Source organism: Cryptomeria japonica, chromosome 3, assembly GCF_030272615.1.
Source record: "Cryptomeria japonica chromosome 3, Sugi_1.0, whole genome shotgun sequence".
Taxonomy (NCBI): domain Eukaryota; kingdom Viridiplantae; phylum Streptophyta; class Pinopsida; order Cupressales; family Cupressaceae; genus Cryptomeria; species Cryptomeria japonica.
The window spans coordinates 809,745,457-809,762,270 of record NC_081407.1 but is presented as its reverse complement, the minus strand read 5'-3'; the positions used below and the strand labels follow the sequence as shown (position 1 = coordinate 809,762,270).

The 16,814-nt window shown below is 41.6% G+C and overlaps 1 protein-coding gene across 2 annotated transcripts in view; it reads left to right on the top strand.

The window, feature by feature from the left end:
- Window positions 1-16,814, top strand: part of LOC131054388 (origin of replication complex subunit 1B) — a 49,881-nt gene that overhangs the window by 28,551 nt on the left and 4,516 nt on the right. The gene's annotated exons all lie outside the window — the stretch shown is intronic.

The following is a 16,814-nucleotide window of genomic DNA, read 5'->3' as shown; positions in this document are numbered from 1 at the left end:
GTGTGAGTTTTAGGTGTGATGAATAGTCAAGCAAGTGGGGCACTTTAGGGTCAGGATGAGCAGACAAGGATCAATCAAGTTTAAGTGGATAGAAAATGGATTTCAAGAGGATTATGAGTGAAGATGAGGGAAGTATGAAAAAGAGTATAAGTTGTTTTCCTAGGATTTTTGAGAGAAAATTCAAGGATGAAACCCTCACCTAGAATGATGAAGCAATAAAATGGAGGTAGCAATCACCATCATTGTCCATGAGGCATGAAAATCCATGACCTCACAAAATCCACGACATGGGGACCTTGAGGGTGATGTTAAGCGAAGGTGGCACTAGATGAATTCATCCTTAGAATCTTTTGAGTTTGCAAGCATAAGTCTTAGCTAATCAACTTGAGCAAGTAAGAACGAGGGTAACTTGAGGTGTGGCAGTTATTGAGTTGGTCCATGAATTGCTAAAATTCACAACTCATGAAAATCCGCAACCTAAGGGAGTCCATGACTTGAAGATATTTGTAGGCAATAATGATGAGTAGGAGTTGTGCTATCCCTAAGTCTTGATGAGTGATGCTGAGCTTGAGGTAGGTTGAATAAAGAAATCTTGATGACGAGGGTGAACGATGATGATCAACTTTATCCATGACTTGAGCACATCCATGAGGTGCTAAAATCCATGACTCAAGCTTGAAAATGGCAAGATTGATCCATGAAATGAAGGAGAAACAATAAACTCACTTAATCTTTGATTTGGAGAATGAAGATCAACAACATGATGAGGGTGAATTAATTGACTAAGAGTTGGAGTTTACAAGCTTGAACGATGATGACTATCCATGCACTCAAGGAATCCACACCTCACCAATATCCACGACCCTCCAAAATACACACCCAAAGCAAATCCACAACTTGGAAAAATCCACGACTTTGGCAGATCAGACCTAAAACATGAAAAATCAGAAACTCAAATCAGGCCTCAGACCCTAAAACTTTACAAAATCAGAAATGTAAATCAGAGATCAAGTCACCATTTTACCATCATTTAGGATGCATATTAGATTGGGGTTGGTCAGATCTGTCTATATCATATGTGTTTGATACTATCCTTGTTTGTTTTGCAGACGACTAAGGAAGAGGGTGAAGGAGCAGGCTGCAAGCATTTCAAGGAAACATTGCAACAAAGAAGGAAAGCTCTCCACAACACTTCAGCAAGGCGAGGGGGATTGAACAATGCAAGAGAGAGGACTTCAGAATGGGAGAGATCAAGCTAAGCAAGGAAGCAGATTGCTCTACATGAAGAACACTCCAACATTCTTCAACATGGCAAGGAAAGAATAAGGACTCATCATCACAAGGTGAAGATCAACATCATCAATGACTAGATACAAGAGATGAAATGATAAAGGAAGAATAAGAACAATGCACTCAAGGTAAAGAAGGGCAAACACAAGTGAAAGAATTGTATATCAAGGATGAATGATCAACACCTTCAAGGATGCTGATGAATGAAAGATGAGGAAGACAACAATGAGCATACAAGATCAAGAGCTAAGATTTTTGAAGACATAACAATAGTGATGAAAAAATGTTATAAAGATCACAGTTAATACATCAAGGAAATTCCAAGACTAGGTACACATTCCAAGGTTGAAAGGTGAAACACATCATAGGGCGGAATTCCCATGTATGGTAAAGGATAGGTGAAAGCGATCAAGTCAAATAAGATGATGCAATTTGGGAATATTGCTCACCATCATCTCATTCATCATGGAGCAATTGAAATGTTGAGTATCAAGAGATATTGCTCAAACACAAACACTTGTGATGATCAAAGAGATATACATGCCGAGGTGGCAACAACTCGCTTCCATCATCGAAGTCAAAGAGGTCAACTTGTCCAGGTTCAACGAACTTGACTCATTCAAGAGTGGAGCAAGTGACACATGCCACTTCATCAAATATTGTTTATCTTAGCTAACCTCGATTCCTATTGGTTAGAATTCAAAGGACATGTGTCCTAATTCAACGAACTTGACTCATTCAAGAGTGGAGCAAGTGACACATGTCACTTCATCAAATATTGTTTATCGTAGCTAACCTCGATTCCTATTGGTTAGAATTCAAAGGATGTGTCCTAAAATGTAATCCAAAGCTAGTCGTAACTAACCCTAATTAGGGTTTTTTCATGTAATCTTGGCCATTGATTTGGATTTGATCTTGGCCATTCATTTGTAAAGGGATCTCTATAAAAGGGCTTGCTTTCCTCATTTGTAAAGGGTTAATAGTGGGATCAATATACATTAGATAGCAAGTAGTAGAGTAGGAGGAGAAGACATAAATTATTGCCAAGGCATGTAAATAAACATACTTTTTATTGAATTTATGGTGAATAGTGGTGTTTCTTCTACATATTGCATGGTTTCTTGTTATATTCTCAAATTAGACAAAGTTCATTGATTATGATGGAGAAGTGTGATGATATTTGATGAATCCTTCGATTCATACCGTTTACACCTTGTTGAGTGCAAGCTGTTTTGCATCGTTAGCCTGAACCTAATTATTATTGTGGCTAAGTTCGATTGCGAATACTTCATTTGGATTGTGCCGGTATTGAGTATTTGAATGTATTGTTTACAATATGAAGATCTTTCATTACCTAAGGAGATCACACTCTTTCTATGGCGTTGTGAGCTATCTCTGGTTAAGTAGAAAGTAGTTTCATGAAGGATTTGTCTATCAAAGCATCATTCATTATTGTCATTGTCCTTAGGAATTAGGAGTTAGCATCAATTCCCTAAACCCTTTTCCCTTTTGTCTTTTTTTTTTTTCATTTTGAGTTTGAGTTAATTTAGGAGAAGAGAGCATCACAAGATTGCAATATTAGATGATCATGTTCCAATCATAATGAGGGAGTATTGAAGTTCAAACATAAACGTAAGTCCCCTTGTGATTCCAACAAAATTACATCAACACATTGAGTCTATCCACATGTAAAGTCAAGATTTGACTATTGGAACCTTTGAGTCGTCTCGTTTGGATCACACAGTTTAGCATCCGATAGGTCTTTGTTCAAGAGAGGATAGAATACTTAGTATTTTATTTTGTGTTGCATGGTGTCGTAAAGAACACACCAACAAGTAGGCCTTGGAGGCATTGTCAAAGTCATAACAAACAATGCTAAAACTTGTGTTTACCCCGTGGGGTGTGTTATTAATATTGCATATCAATAGTCAGATGATAACCATAGGATAGAATAGTAACCAAAAACTCAGAGCAATGCTTTCATTAATGCCAAAATGTCTAGTACAATAATCATTCTCTGCATCAGTGTATCCAACAACAAGTACAAGAGCATATATAAAGACACGGTCGAGGTTTGCGGTTACCAGCCGTGGGGAACCGTCGTGCAACGGACAACTACCCTCGACGACACTAACATACTTAACCAACGTAGCTTAACAAGTAGTAAAAAGCCCATTTTACGACCAACATCATCCCCCCCAAGAAAAGTCGTCTCTGGACGACAAGGACAAAAATCCGGGACTAACACAACAAAATGGGGATGAAGTACATTGTATACAATAAGAAAATCACCGAGAAGAAGGGGCTGAGGGGGCGTCCCTGAAGGAGGTAGTTGTACCGCCGGTGAAGAAGATGCAGGAACTGCTGACGCCAGTCAAGCCCAAAACTCATACACTTGTTGGGTCCTCGCCTGAAAACCCTTTTCTACTACCATCTGATGCTCAAGTGTGGATTTCACCATTATTGCTTCCGCAAGTTCTTTTTTTCCTTGACATCACAGTCCTCCTGTGCCTAAACCAAACTTGTCTGCAAAACACGCTTTTTAGTCTCAGCCTCCACCAATTGCTACTCAAATGATATTGTCTCCCTAGCCAATTTGTCCTCGATAGCCACCCGCGCTGCCCTCTCGGCATCCAACTCTTGGGGATGTTGAGCTAAGTCTCACGCTACTACTGCCTCCAACCTGGTGGTCAGCTCCTCCGGAGCCCTCTGTGCATCCACCAAGGCAACCTCATGTCCAACCGAGACATACTCCGAGTTCCTCAAAGCGTACCATTCATGCCTGGAAGTGACCACAACCCTCTGGCACAAAGGCTAGGAGACGCCTCAAGTCCTCCATCACACTCCCCAAAGGTTGATAACTGAACTGAATAACTCCCTGGTGCTGTACGACTTCGCGTGCTTGCAATGCCTTCCCTCAAACTCTGTTTGTTTGCAACCTCCAAATTTGTCTCCCTCTACGGCTTATGGCTTCCCCGCCAATGCTTAGCTTCAAGCTTCTTTCTCACAGTACGAAACAACCCCAACACTTATCGTGACTTCTCTGATGCCCTTCGCCCAACTCAAAAGTGTATTGTAGCTCAAAAATAAACTAGGGTCTGGGGGCAGTGCCCCCAGCGGGGTCGAGGGGCAGCGCCCTCGCGGGTTTGGGGCAGCGCCCTTGCCGGGTTTGGGGCAGCGGCCACCAATTTACAACCTTCAGAACCACATGGAAGTCCATGGTGCACATCATTTTTGGTATATTTTAAGATGCCAAAAACCTTCTTCTCCACTCTAATTTTTTTCAGCGTCCTGGCTCCAGACTCCATCGAGTGATTTTTCAATTTGGTCGTCGTGTTTTTTTTTAATGAATGTTGGCGCTTTTTTCTTTTCATGTGCCATCACCACCGTTTATCCCTGCCGTGCCGTGGTATTTTTCCTTTCACCCTTTTTTAAACCGTCACTGTCGTCGCCATGCTCCTTCAGGCCTACGGTGGTATTCCACCGCCGGTGATCTCCGTCGACCTGTCACCCTTTTTTAAACCGCCGCCATCGTCCCCGTGCTCCTTCAGGCCTACGGTGGTATTCCACCGTCGGTGACCTCCGTCAACAGTGGTTCCACCGTATGGTGGTCTCACCGTGGTGGTTCCACCGCACAGTGATCACTGGCGGTGGCCCCGCCGACGGTGGCCCCACCGCACGGCAGTTCCACCGTGGCCACCGATTTTTCTTTTTTTTTTTCAATTTTTTTTCCTAATCTTATTGTCCAGAGAATCTTTGGCTCGGGTCCCGTGCCTCTGGGATCACCCTTCATCCTTCTCGGTTTGCCTCACCCGAGAGTCTCCCGCTTTGGTCCCATGCCTCTCGAGTCGCCTGCCCGGCCTCTCGGGTCCCCCTTCGGACTCGTGGGTGTCCTTCCGGCCTCTCGGGTCCCTTGTGCGCTTCTCATGGTAGGGTTTCAATTTGGACCCGTTGATGCCAAGTCTATTTTCAAAGGCCATCCGAAGACATGGAACCATAAATTCTATAGGGACCACGATCTCCTTCCCGTGCATAATAAGAAGAAGAATAATAAAGATTTTGAAGGCTGCGGCCTTCCACACAAGGTTCCAATCGTTGCCGACACGAATGATCTTGGGATCATCTACGTCACCGAGGTTTGTCTCCTTCAATTTTACCTCTTGATACTTGATGGGTTCTTCCTTCAGGAACTGGTGTGTGGTGGTGTCACTCACGCGGGCGTCTCCCTTCCAATATTCTCTGTATTTCGACATGTACACCTCCTCTGTTACTTGCTCTAGTTCCTCTAGTTCGAGCCTGTAGCTGTGGAACATTTCGTAATCCTCCATCTGCTAGTGGAAGAGCCCGTTCAATGACCCTGTCTCATCCTCAGAGCACTCTCCTAGTTTGAGAATCTGTTTGTTGTTGGGCTCCATGCAGCCCCGTCCTTCGTCCCTCAGGTCGCCTTCTCCTTCACCCTCCGATTTCGAAGATGATGCTAGTTCCTCACTAACCAACTGCGTCTCAAGGTCTATGATAAACTTCCTTCCTCCATTCTCCATAGACAGAGTGTTCTTCTTCCAGTTGTGGGTGGCCTTGGCTGCCACCAGCCACCCTCTCCCTAAGATCGCATCATACCCTTTTTTCTTTAGTGGGATTACCTCAAAGTCCAGTATGAAGGGTTGCGCCCCGATGGTAACTTGTTGGTCCATCAGTGTCCTGATAGGTTTGATTCCATGCTGATCTACTCCCAGTAGATTGAATGTAGATGGCCATAGCGTCGGCTTCCCCAGCTTCCGCCAATTTTCTTCTGGAAGAACATTCACTCCTGATCCACCATCAACGATGGTATCAGTTAGAATGGTGCCAAGGATACCCATCTCCACAATGGCCGGGTTCTTTCCAGTGTTAATTGCCAGCAGCCTGGGGTCTATTACAGACCCCCCAGGAACATCCGTGCGGTGGTTGGTATTGGTGCGTGGTTGGGAGAGATTATTCAGCAACGCCGTTCGTAATTGAGGCATCGTCTGGAGGAGGTCGTGTACCTTCACAGGCACCTCCAGTTTTAAAATTTGATTTAGTATAGCCTCCTCCGCCTTCGGTCAGTTGGAAGTACTCGCTGTACCCTTCGCCTTCGCCCTCTCTCATATCTCTTTCTCAATTTCTTCTCGTGCTTCTCGTACCCTTCGCTTCTCCGTCTTCGGGTTTGGGCATGTTGCTTGTCTGGCTTGTGCGCGGGCTACGACCAGAACTTCCTCTTCTTTGGTTTCCTCGATATTGAGCAAGTTGACGTTGAACTTCGGGCAGGTGGCGTCTTCGTGGTCTCTCGGTCCGCACCATTTGCACAAATATTGTGTGGCCTCTCCCTTCGGGCAGTCTCGGGCGAAGTGCCCCCACTGGTTGCACGCTCTGCATTGTATCATCGGTCAGCCTTTGGAGTCGTATTGGATCCCGCTCCTTGTATTGTTATTGTTGTTATTGTTGTTTCATCCTCCCCACCAGTTATCTCGGTAGCCTCTCGATGTTGCAATGTTGTTCTCCTAAGAGCTACCGGTACCGCTCGATGTAGTTGGTTGTTCTTGCATAAGCAATACTTGTCGGTTTCGTGTTTTCATGTTGTAGGGGCATTCCCTGGTGGGATGCCCCATCAACTGGCATATATCACAATAGGCCTTCTTTGGGAAGGAGCCTTTCGTGTGGTCGTCCGTCTTACATTCCGTGCACCAAAGCTCCCCTTCGTCGGTCTTGCTTGGACCTCCCTTCATAACCTTCAGCTCTTTCATCATCCTCAGCATGTCCTTCTGCAGGGCTTGCACCTTTTTGCCGGACTCGCCATCGCTGCTGGTTCCCTTAAAAGAGTCATCATCCTCGGACGAGCTATCCTTCTTCTTTTTCTTCTTGGATGTCTTGGTCTCGCTCTCGAGATCCATCGCTCTATTATATGCATCTTCGTACGAGGTTGGTGGAACAATTTTCATCCTCTTCCGGAGGGAGTGTTTTAGTCCCTCCACGAACCATCTCTTTTTCAACCCATCCGTTGGTTGACTTTCCATTTTCCCCAACAGTTCCTTGAGTCGCCGACTATAGGCTCAGACCGTCATGTTCTTGTTCTGCTTTGTGCCATAGATTTCAGCTACTATTTCATTGTCGTCTTTAAGGAGGCAAACCTCTATCTCGAACTCCTTCTTCAGGTTGGGCCATGTGCCGACTTTGGCCTTATCCGTATTGGAGTACCAGTCGATGGCCACTCCCCTTACGGTTGCTGGAAATTGTGTTACCCATTTGTCTTGGTTGGTAACACCGTTCGCTGACCATATGGTTTCGCAAGTCCGGCAATGGCGGACAGGATCTTCCTTCTTGTCGCCGTTGAACTTCAATAGCTTCTGTTTACTGGCCATTGATGGGGGTCGTGTCGCCTATCGTGCACCTGCACCACTCCCACCTGCGTCGATGGTGTGTGTTGTTTGAGTGACTAGGGGTACTGTGGTTTGTACCCGTGTGCTTGGTGTGATGGGTCCCAAGAGGGGGTCTTGCTTGCTGTGTGCCTATGCCTCCTCCGCACCTACGGTCGTACGGTTGCCCTCCCCTTCGTTCTCACCCTCATCGTCTGTTCGCTCCCTTCGGTGGTCCTTCGTGCGCGGTGTAAGGGATAAATTCCTGAACTAATCCCGGGTCTCTTCGACCAGATTTCTTCGTAGCCTTGTTTCCTCCAAAAATTCTTCGTAGCTTCTCACCCTACGGTGTTCTGGCGACACGTAGAAATCTCCTTCGGCTTCTGCTCCTGCACCCTCCGTGACACCTCCTTGGTTCCCTTCGGGCAACCCTTCGGCAGGTCGTCCTTTGGCAAGTTGCCTCAGCCTCCGTCTACATTCTACTTGTTCCAGAATCAGGGCCCTCTATGCGACCTCCCACTCCTCACTTTGTGCCTTCTTATTTCTATCCTTATTTAATAAGTTGGGCATTAATTCCCGTACATAATGTAGGAGTGTTCTTTATTCTGCCCCTGAGGCTTAAGGTTCAAGTTTCCCGTCGTCGCTTGCCATTACGCTCCTCTTCCCAGCGACGGTTGTTTTCTTCGTACTCCCGGAGGACCTATTGGCGTCGCTCCTCACGCTGGATTTCCTCCCTTCGGTGCTGGTGGGCAAGGGTTGCTTGGGCTAGGAAGCGTGGGAGTTGGTGCAACAACCTATTTGTTGTCGAACTAACGTTGAGAGCGTCCCAGACTACACCCTTGGGTACCTCTTCCTGTGTAGCCTCCCCTCGTACGAAAGTCTTTATAGCTGCCTGAAACCGTATCACAAAGCCGCTTGTCAATGCGTTCTCCCCTTTGTAAAGTTCTCTCAGTCAGCTATCATCCCCCTTGATGCTATTGCCAATGGGCTGGCCCATTGGCCTCCGTAGGCCATTCACACTCCGTGGCTACCCAGATTCAGACGGCAACGATGCCAGATGTTTACCCCGTGGGGTGTGTTATTAATATTGCATATCAACAGTCAGATGATAACCATAGGATAGAATAGTAACCAGAAACTCAGAGCAATGCTTTCATTAATGCCAAAATGTCTAGTACAATAATCATTCTCTGCATCAGTGTATCCAACAACAAGTACAAGAGCATATATAAAGACACGGTCGAGGGTTGTGGTTACCACCCGTGGGGAACCGTCGTGCAATGGACAACTACCCTCGACGACACTAACATACTTAACCAACGTAGCTTAACAAGTAGTACAAAGCCCATTTTACGACCAACAACTTGTAGGGTAGTTGGTTTAATGGTGGAGGGTAATATGGGCATAATTTTTGGACACCATGTCCTGTCCACTCACTCAATTTGATATTGCAATAAAATGTTTGAGTGGGTCAAATAAATCTACATGGAGGCCAAGGAGATTCAAATGTTTATGATAAATCATCATATGTGACAAGTCATCTTTGGGACCTTCTCCAACTTGGAGTTGTTGAAGGTAATTTAAAGCTTATTTTTTAGTATACTTTTACATTTTTGAATTTTTTGATGTGACATGCCATCAACCTGTTAATACTTTTTTAAACCATGTTAGGTTATTGAAGCTTGATTTGCATCACACACAATTGCCTTAAGAGGACTTGTCAAGGAACGTGAGACATTGGGCATTGTGGGCATCAATAGTCTTTGGAATGTATGGAGGCAATTAAATACAATAGAGCCCAAAATATCAAAGTATTGATTCTAGATGATGAGTGGAGGGCTTGAGTGGAATATGTTCAAATTTCATTGTGTCCATCATTAGCTTGAATAGATATGCTGATACAAATCACCTATGTTTGGGAGAAATTTATGATGGCATGGACTCCATGTTTGAAAAAATAAGGACAATAATAGAAGCCAAGGAGCATGACTACAATGAAGCATTGCAAAGGGTCATTGTTGATTGGTGGAACAAGATGACGATGCCTTTGCATCTCCTAGCATTTGCTTTGTTTTCAAAATATTATAGATTAGAGATACTTGCTTTGTCTAGGAGGGTGGCACCATATAGGGATGAAGAGATTGTTGTTGGCTACAAGATTGCATACAATTTTTTTTTTCCTAAATGTAGATATGCAATGTTGTCTTTAGTGAGTTTGATTACTTCATATCTTCAAAGCATTATGATGTTTGTGCTTTTTGAGATGCACAAAAAAGATGCTCATACATGTATGGCCAAGGCTCTATTTATTTATATCCTCTTGCAGTGAAAATTCTCTTTCGAGCACGCATCTTTTTGCTTTTCATCTTTCTTATTTTTATTCGCTGCTGTATAATATAGTTTATAATTTTGTAATTGTAAATGTTCTATGCAAATTCAATAGGTTGCAAGTCCTTCTTTAGTTGAGTAGAATTGAAGTACACACTCCTTTATTCACTTGGATAAGTGCAACCAACTAGGTGCAAAAAAAGTTGAGGATTTGGTCTTTGTGCACTCCAACTTGTGTTTCTTGTCACATAAGAGACTTGATTACAATGTGGGAATGACAAGGAATTGGGATCTAACTCCAGAGTTTGCCGACATAGATACTATAGTTGCATAGCTTGCTGAATTTTATATAGATGAGGCAACTTCTACATGTAACATGACTAGTGGGACTGGTATTGCAGTTGATTGTTGTTTAAAAGAAATTGAACCAAATGTTGACATTTGATTCTTTCCATGAAGAGATTTATGAAAGTTATTGAATATTGATTGTAATTTTCATTTTGCATTGACATTTGACAAGTCGTTGAATTATCATATTGTGAATTTATAAGTTTTTTTTTTGTTGGTAAATTATGAGCTATTTATCTATTTCGTTTATTGGCAACTATGAGTATTACGGTTTTTATAATTTTTAATTTTTTAATGTATATATAGGATTAGCCAAAAGTAGATGAAAGGAAATACAAAAGTATTGTTGGAAGTTTAAAACTTTAATGTACTTGACACTACAAGGCTAGGTATTATATTTGTAGGATCATTAATTCAAGGCATATGAGTGAACCTGCAAAATGACATTTACAATGAACAAAAAGAATACTAAGGTATATGAAAGGAACAAAGGGTCATGGAATTTATTATTCTTTGGTTGAAGATTCAAAATTGTTTGGTTATTTAGATTTGGATTGGGTAGTATCATTAGTTGATGGAAAGAGTAAATTAGGACATTGTTTTACATTAGAAAGTAGACTGATTACATGGAATTCAAAGAAGCATAATATTGTTGCATTTTCTAGTATAACGGTAGACTATGTTGCATTAATAACATGTACACAAGCAGTTTGGTTAAGAAAAGTTTGGAAAGGTTTAAGAGAAGAACAAAAAATCCCATAGTAATATTTTGTGATAATGATGGAGCAATACAATTAAGTAAGAATCTAGTATTTCAGGCAAACAAAACACATAGAGTTAAAGCACAATAATGTAAGAGAGTATTCAAAACAAGAAAGTTGAAATCCAGTTTTTTAATTCACATGAACAATTGGTAGACATATTAACTAATGAACTACGGACCAAGGTCGATAGTATGCTTATTGAAGACAAAGTTTTAAATATAGGGATTTAACATCAAGGGGCAAAATGATAACGTATTTGATGTCAAAAAAACTATTAGAATAATGTTTGCTTATTTAATGTTCAACAATGTATTTTTAGTTTATTTAAGTTAGTTTAGATAATTTCTAAATTTGCTTCAGTTTATGATTGTTTCTCATGGAAACATCGTCTTTGTAATTGGCTATATGTAACCTTCAATTTCATTAATGAATTATCCAATTACCATAATGTGGTATTAGAATGAGATTTTTTTTTTAATTAAATTTTTATAATCCTAAAATTTTCGAAGTTAATTTTTTAGTGAAGATCTTTATTCGGGCATTTTAAAAGAATTTGCTGAGGGTGTTTGGTGCAAAATCGTAGGTTTTTTGCACGGATTTTTATTCAAGAAAAATCAATTTTTTGAAAATTGCAATTTTTCTGTTTGTATTTCTTTTCTGCCCACTTTCTTTGCTCACGTTATCATTCTCCTCCTTTGGTTCGTTTTTGCTCACACGACAAGACATTGTTTTGTATGCTCCTGTGATGAATTTTATTTTCTATGGTTTTCATACGATGGGTGTTTCTGCCGCATGTGTTGGGTGTTTCATGGGTCGTGTTGAAGGCTCAAATTTTTGTGATCTAGGCATGTGTTTCCACGCTGAAAAGGTTTTTTTTTCTCTATGGATTTCGCATTTTTGAGCTCATGTGACGATGAAAGGGTTCACAATTTTTTGCGGATTTTTTTCGCAATTTTTGAAAAAAGGGTTCATGTTTTTTGTGGCACTTTTGTTGTTTTTCACGGGTCTTGGCCTATGCGCAAAGGGTTTTTGGCCTCATTTTTTACGCTTGCAAGAAGGGTTTTCATGTCACAAAAAATCATGGCGGTTTTGTATGCTACTGGTGTTTTGTGTCATCTATTGCTCGCGACTGGTGTTTTTTTTGCTGCTAGGGCATGATTTTATGTGATTTTGGGTGTTGTTTGGCTACGGTTTCAATTTGGGTTTTTCGCAAATCAAAAGAAAATCGTCTGCAATTTTTTTTGCAATCTTTTTTACAATTTTTTGACAAAAATCGTCTGCAATATTTGCCCTATTTTTAGAAGTTATTTTCTGCAGACATACTTTTGTTTTTTTTCTTCAAAAAAATCAAAGTTCTTTTTGTAGATGTTTACCTCAAGATTTGTCTCATAATCTGTGCTAAAGGTTTTGATCCTTTTTTTGGTCTGGGGATCTGTGCTGGTTGTTTCTTTGTTTTTGCCTCGTTTTTTGTGCCTTCACAAGGTTGACCTAGTTTGGCCTCAATTTTCTTGATGGCGTCTTTGATCAACATTATGTTGGAAAGCAGTTAGAAGTTCAATAGCCGCAACTACAACACCTAGAAACAATGAATATTCACCATCTTCGAGTATCGGTGCTTGGATGAAGTCGTGCTGGGTACTACACCTCGTCCTACTGTTGCAGGTAAAGATCAAGACATATATGATGCTCACAATTGTGAAGTTGTCATGCTCCTCAAACTACCCATCACTGATGATTAGATGCCACAAGTCCCTTGCAAGAAGACAATTGCAAAGATCTGGACCCACATGAAGGATCTCCATGAAATGTTAGACAAGAGTAGAGTGTTCTTCCTTAAGAAGATGCTCTTTTCGATCATGATGGACGAGAAGATGTCTATCTAGGAGCATTTGGCAAAAATCAAAGATATTCGCGACTAGCTGGAGACAATCGGTCAAAAAATGGAGGAAGAAGATATGGTGGTCATCACTGAAAAGTCTACCTCGAGCTTATGAGCATTTAATTGAAACACTCAATGTTACATCTACCAGTGTTGATCTCAAGTTTCTTGACCTCTGCAACAAGCTTTTGCAACAGGATAGATGGAGGCAATAGTTTGGGACCAACACCAGTACTTCCTCTTCTGAGCAGGATTTCATAGCAAAGGCCTTTGATAAGGACAAGGGAAAAGGCAAGTCCTCTTATTAGAAATGTTAGGACAAGCCTTTGGAGAAGCCAAAGAAAAACATTCAGTGTAACTATTGTCATAAGTATGGCCACATGAAGAAGGATTGCAAAAAACGACTGACATTTGAGCAATCTAGACAGGGAGGGTCTTAGCAGAAAGCTCAGGTTACTATGCATTCGAAACATAAGGAGTTTGCCTTCTATGCATTCATGGCCAAATGCCCATTTGATCATGTGAAATCATCTGCCTAGTACATTGACTCTGGTGCCTCTCGACATTTCACACGTCGTTGGGATTGGTTTGAGTACATGCCTTTCATTGATTCAGTGATCTTTGGAGGTGGCAAAGAGTATACTATTGTTGGAAAGGGCAACGTGCAGACTCAATCTTGGGGGGAGAAATTTAATATTTCGCAATGTATACTTTGTACCTGGCATGGAGCTGAATTTGCTGTCAGTCAGTAAGATTATGCGACATTCTCCTACATTGGATATTGTATTCAGTTCACACAAATGTATTATTGTTGACAGGGAGACTTGCACTGCAGTTGTTGTGGGTCTTGAGGATCATGGTCTTTATAGACTTGTTGAGACCGGTGATTCTTAGGAGCACGCCATGGTAGCCAAAAGTGTTTCCATCAGCAATCTTTGGCATTAGCTATATGGGCAACTGAATGTGCACTATCTCTCTTAACTTGTTCAAGAGGGTTTGGTTGTTGACTTACTTGATATTCAAATTCAAAATCATGGAGTTTGCAGAGCTTGTTAGGCTGGAAAGCAACATTGAACTCCGTTTTCAAGTGGTGATTCTTGGAGAGCCTCCAAGGTATTGCAGTTGGTTCATGTAGATGTTTGTGGACCAATGAACGCTCTTTCAGTCACTGCATCTAGGTATTTTTTTTAATTCATTGATGATTTTAGTAGAAGAATGTAGGTGTATTTTCTTAAAAACAAATCAGAGGCGTTTAACATGTTTAAGAAGTTTAAGACCTTAGTGGAAAAAGAGTCAGGTTGTTAGATAGTCACTCTTAGGTTAGAAAATGGGGGGAAATCTTGTTCTTTTGATTTCTCCAACTTCTGTGCAACACATGGCATTAAGCATTAGCTTAGCACACCTTACACCCCTCAATAAAGCGGTGTTGTTGAGCAGAGAAACCGCACCATCACCGAGATGGCTCGGTCTATGTTGGAGCTGTTCCAAAGAAATTTTGGGCTGAAGTAGTTTATACTGTAGTGTACCTTTTGAAATGGTTTCCTACACAAGCCGTTTAGAAGATGATTGTAGAAGAAGCATGGTCTGGATGGAAGCCTAAAATCAGCCACTTGAAAGTCTTTGGCTCCACTGCTTATGTTTGGATTCCAGATGCCAAGCGCACAAAGCTGGATTTCAAGAGCCGAAAAACTCATGTTCATGGGTTACAGTGATAACCACAAAGCTTATCGACTGATTGATGTAGACCCTAATCGTCTCATATTTAGTCGTGATTTTGTATTTGATGAAGAACGAGGGCCCTTTCAGCTCCCTTCTCCTATTTTGAGCCCTGAAGATCAGCCTCTGAAGGCTAAGTATTTGGGTGTTCGTCTTCCCTGAGGTCCACTTGATGGGAGGGATTCAAATGACTCAGACTCTGAAGTTGTGGAGTCTCCTAGGAATGATATTGCACCACTTGACTTCCCTCAAGAGAATCTGGATCAGCATTCAGATGATTTGTTCTAGGTACCTAGGTGATGTTGATCCTCTTGAATTGTATGTTGGTACTTCTACTCTTCGGCCTAAGTGGTGGGCCAAGACCATGGTTGATCTTCATGATGATGAGCTTATTGAGGGTAGATCAATTAGAAACAAGCACAAGCAAAACATAGTTAACTTTGTGCTCATGGCTAACATTCACACGGTCTATGAGCCTCAGACATATTTAGAGGCTAAAGAAATGCTTGAGTGGGAACATGCTATGGAAGCTAAAAACCATAGTCTTCTGAAGAACAACACTTGGGTCCTGTCTGATCTTCCACTTGGGAAGAAACCCATTGGTTGCAAATGGGTGTATAAAATCAAGTATAAGGTTGATGGAACCCTTGATAAATACAAGACTCGCTTAGTAGCTAAAGGGTTCTTGCAAAAAGAGGGCATCGACTATGAGGAGACATTTGCTCCGATAGCCAAAATGAGCACCATTCGGCTTGTCCTTGCTATTTCAGCCCAATTTGGATGGAAAGTCCATCGGATGGATGTCAAAAGTGCCTTCCTCAATGGTGATTTAGAGGAAGAGGTATACATCATGCAACCTCCTAGTTTCAAGGTTGTTGGTAAAGAACACTAGGTATGTAGATTGGTGAAAGAACTATATGGTCTCAAATAGGCTCATCGGGCATGGTACATGAAAATTGATGAGTACCTAGTTGGTCATGGTTTTCAGAGGAGTCCTTTTGTTTCAAATCTGTATGTCAAACACTCTAGTGATGATATTCTCTTACTTGATGTCTATGTTGATGACCTAATCATTACTGAGCTCAACACATTAAATTGAAGAAATCAAACAAAATTTGTGTCTCTCCTTTGACATGATGGATTTGGGACTTCTACATTATTTTCTCGGTGTAGAGGTTTAGAAGATAGATGGTAGCATTTTTTTATCTTAATCGAAGTATGCTAAAATTTTGTTGTATAAATTTCGGATGAATGATTGCAAACCCGCATCTACACCTATGGATAAAGCGCTAAAACTTTCAGCCAAATCGGATACACTTGTGGTGAATGAACCAACGTTTAGGCAATTAGTGGTCGGCCTCATCTATCTCATTGCCACTAGACCCGACCTCAGTTATGCATTGAGCTACATCTCTCGCTTCATGACAGCTCGTAAAGTTGAACATTGGGTTGCAGCAAAGCGTGTGCAAAGATATGCGAAGGCCACCCCTGGCTTTGGCATTTTGTACAACAAAAGCAAAGATCCTAGGCTCAGTGATTTTATAGACTTAGATTGGGCAAGTTTTGTTGATGATAGGAAGTCCACCTTTGGGTATGTTTTCAGTTTGGGCACAAGTGCAATTACATGGATTAGTAAGAAGCAACATGTACTAGCTCTTTCCTCGACTGAAGTTGAATATCGGGGAACTATAAAAGCAGCTTGTGAGACAATTTGGCTTTGAAGGGTACTTTCTGACATGCAAATTTTGCAAGTCGGACCTTCACCCTTGTTTTGTGATAATCGAGGGGTTTTCAAACTAGCCAAAAATCCAGTCTTCCATGAACGTACCAAGCATGGTGAGCTTCATTGTCATTTCATCCGCAAGATGGTAGAAGATGGATCGGTGCAATTGTAGTATGTTCTAATTGAGGATTAGACTGCAAACATCCTCACCAAGTCTTTGAGCTCGGACACATTTGGAAAATTTAGGGGTCAACTTGGTGTAGTTGATAGATTGACCATTAAGAGAGGGTATTAGAATAATAGTTACTTATTTAATTATCTAATGGTCAATAATGTATTTTTAGTTTATTTAAGTTAGTTTGGATAGTTTTTAAATTTGCTTCAGTTTACGATTG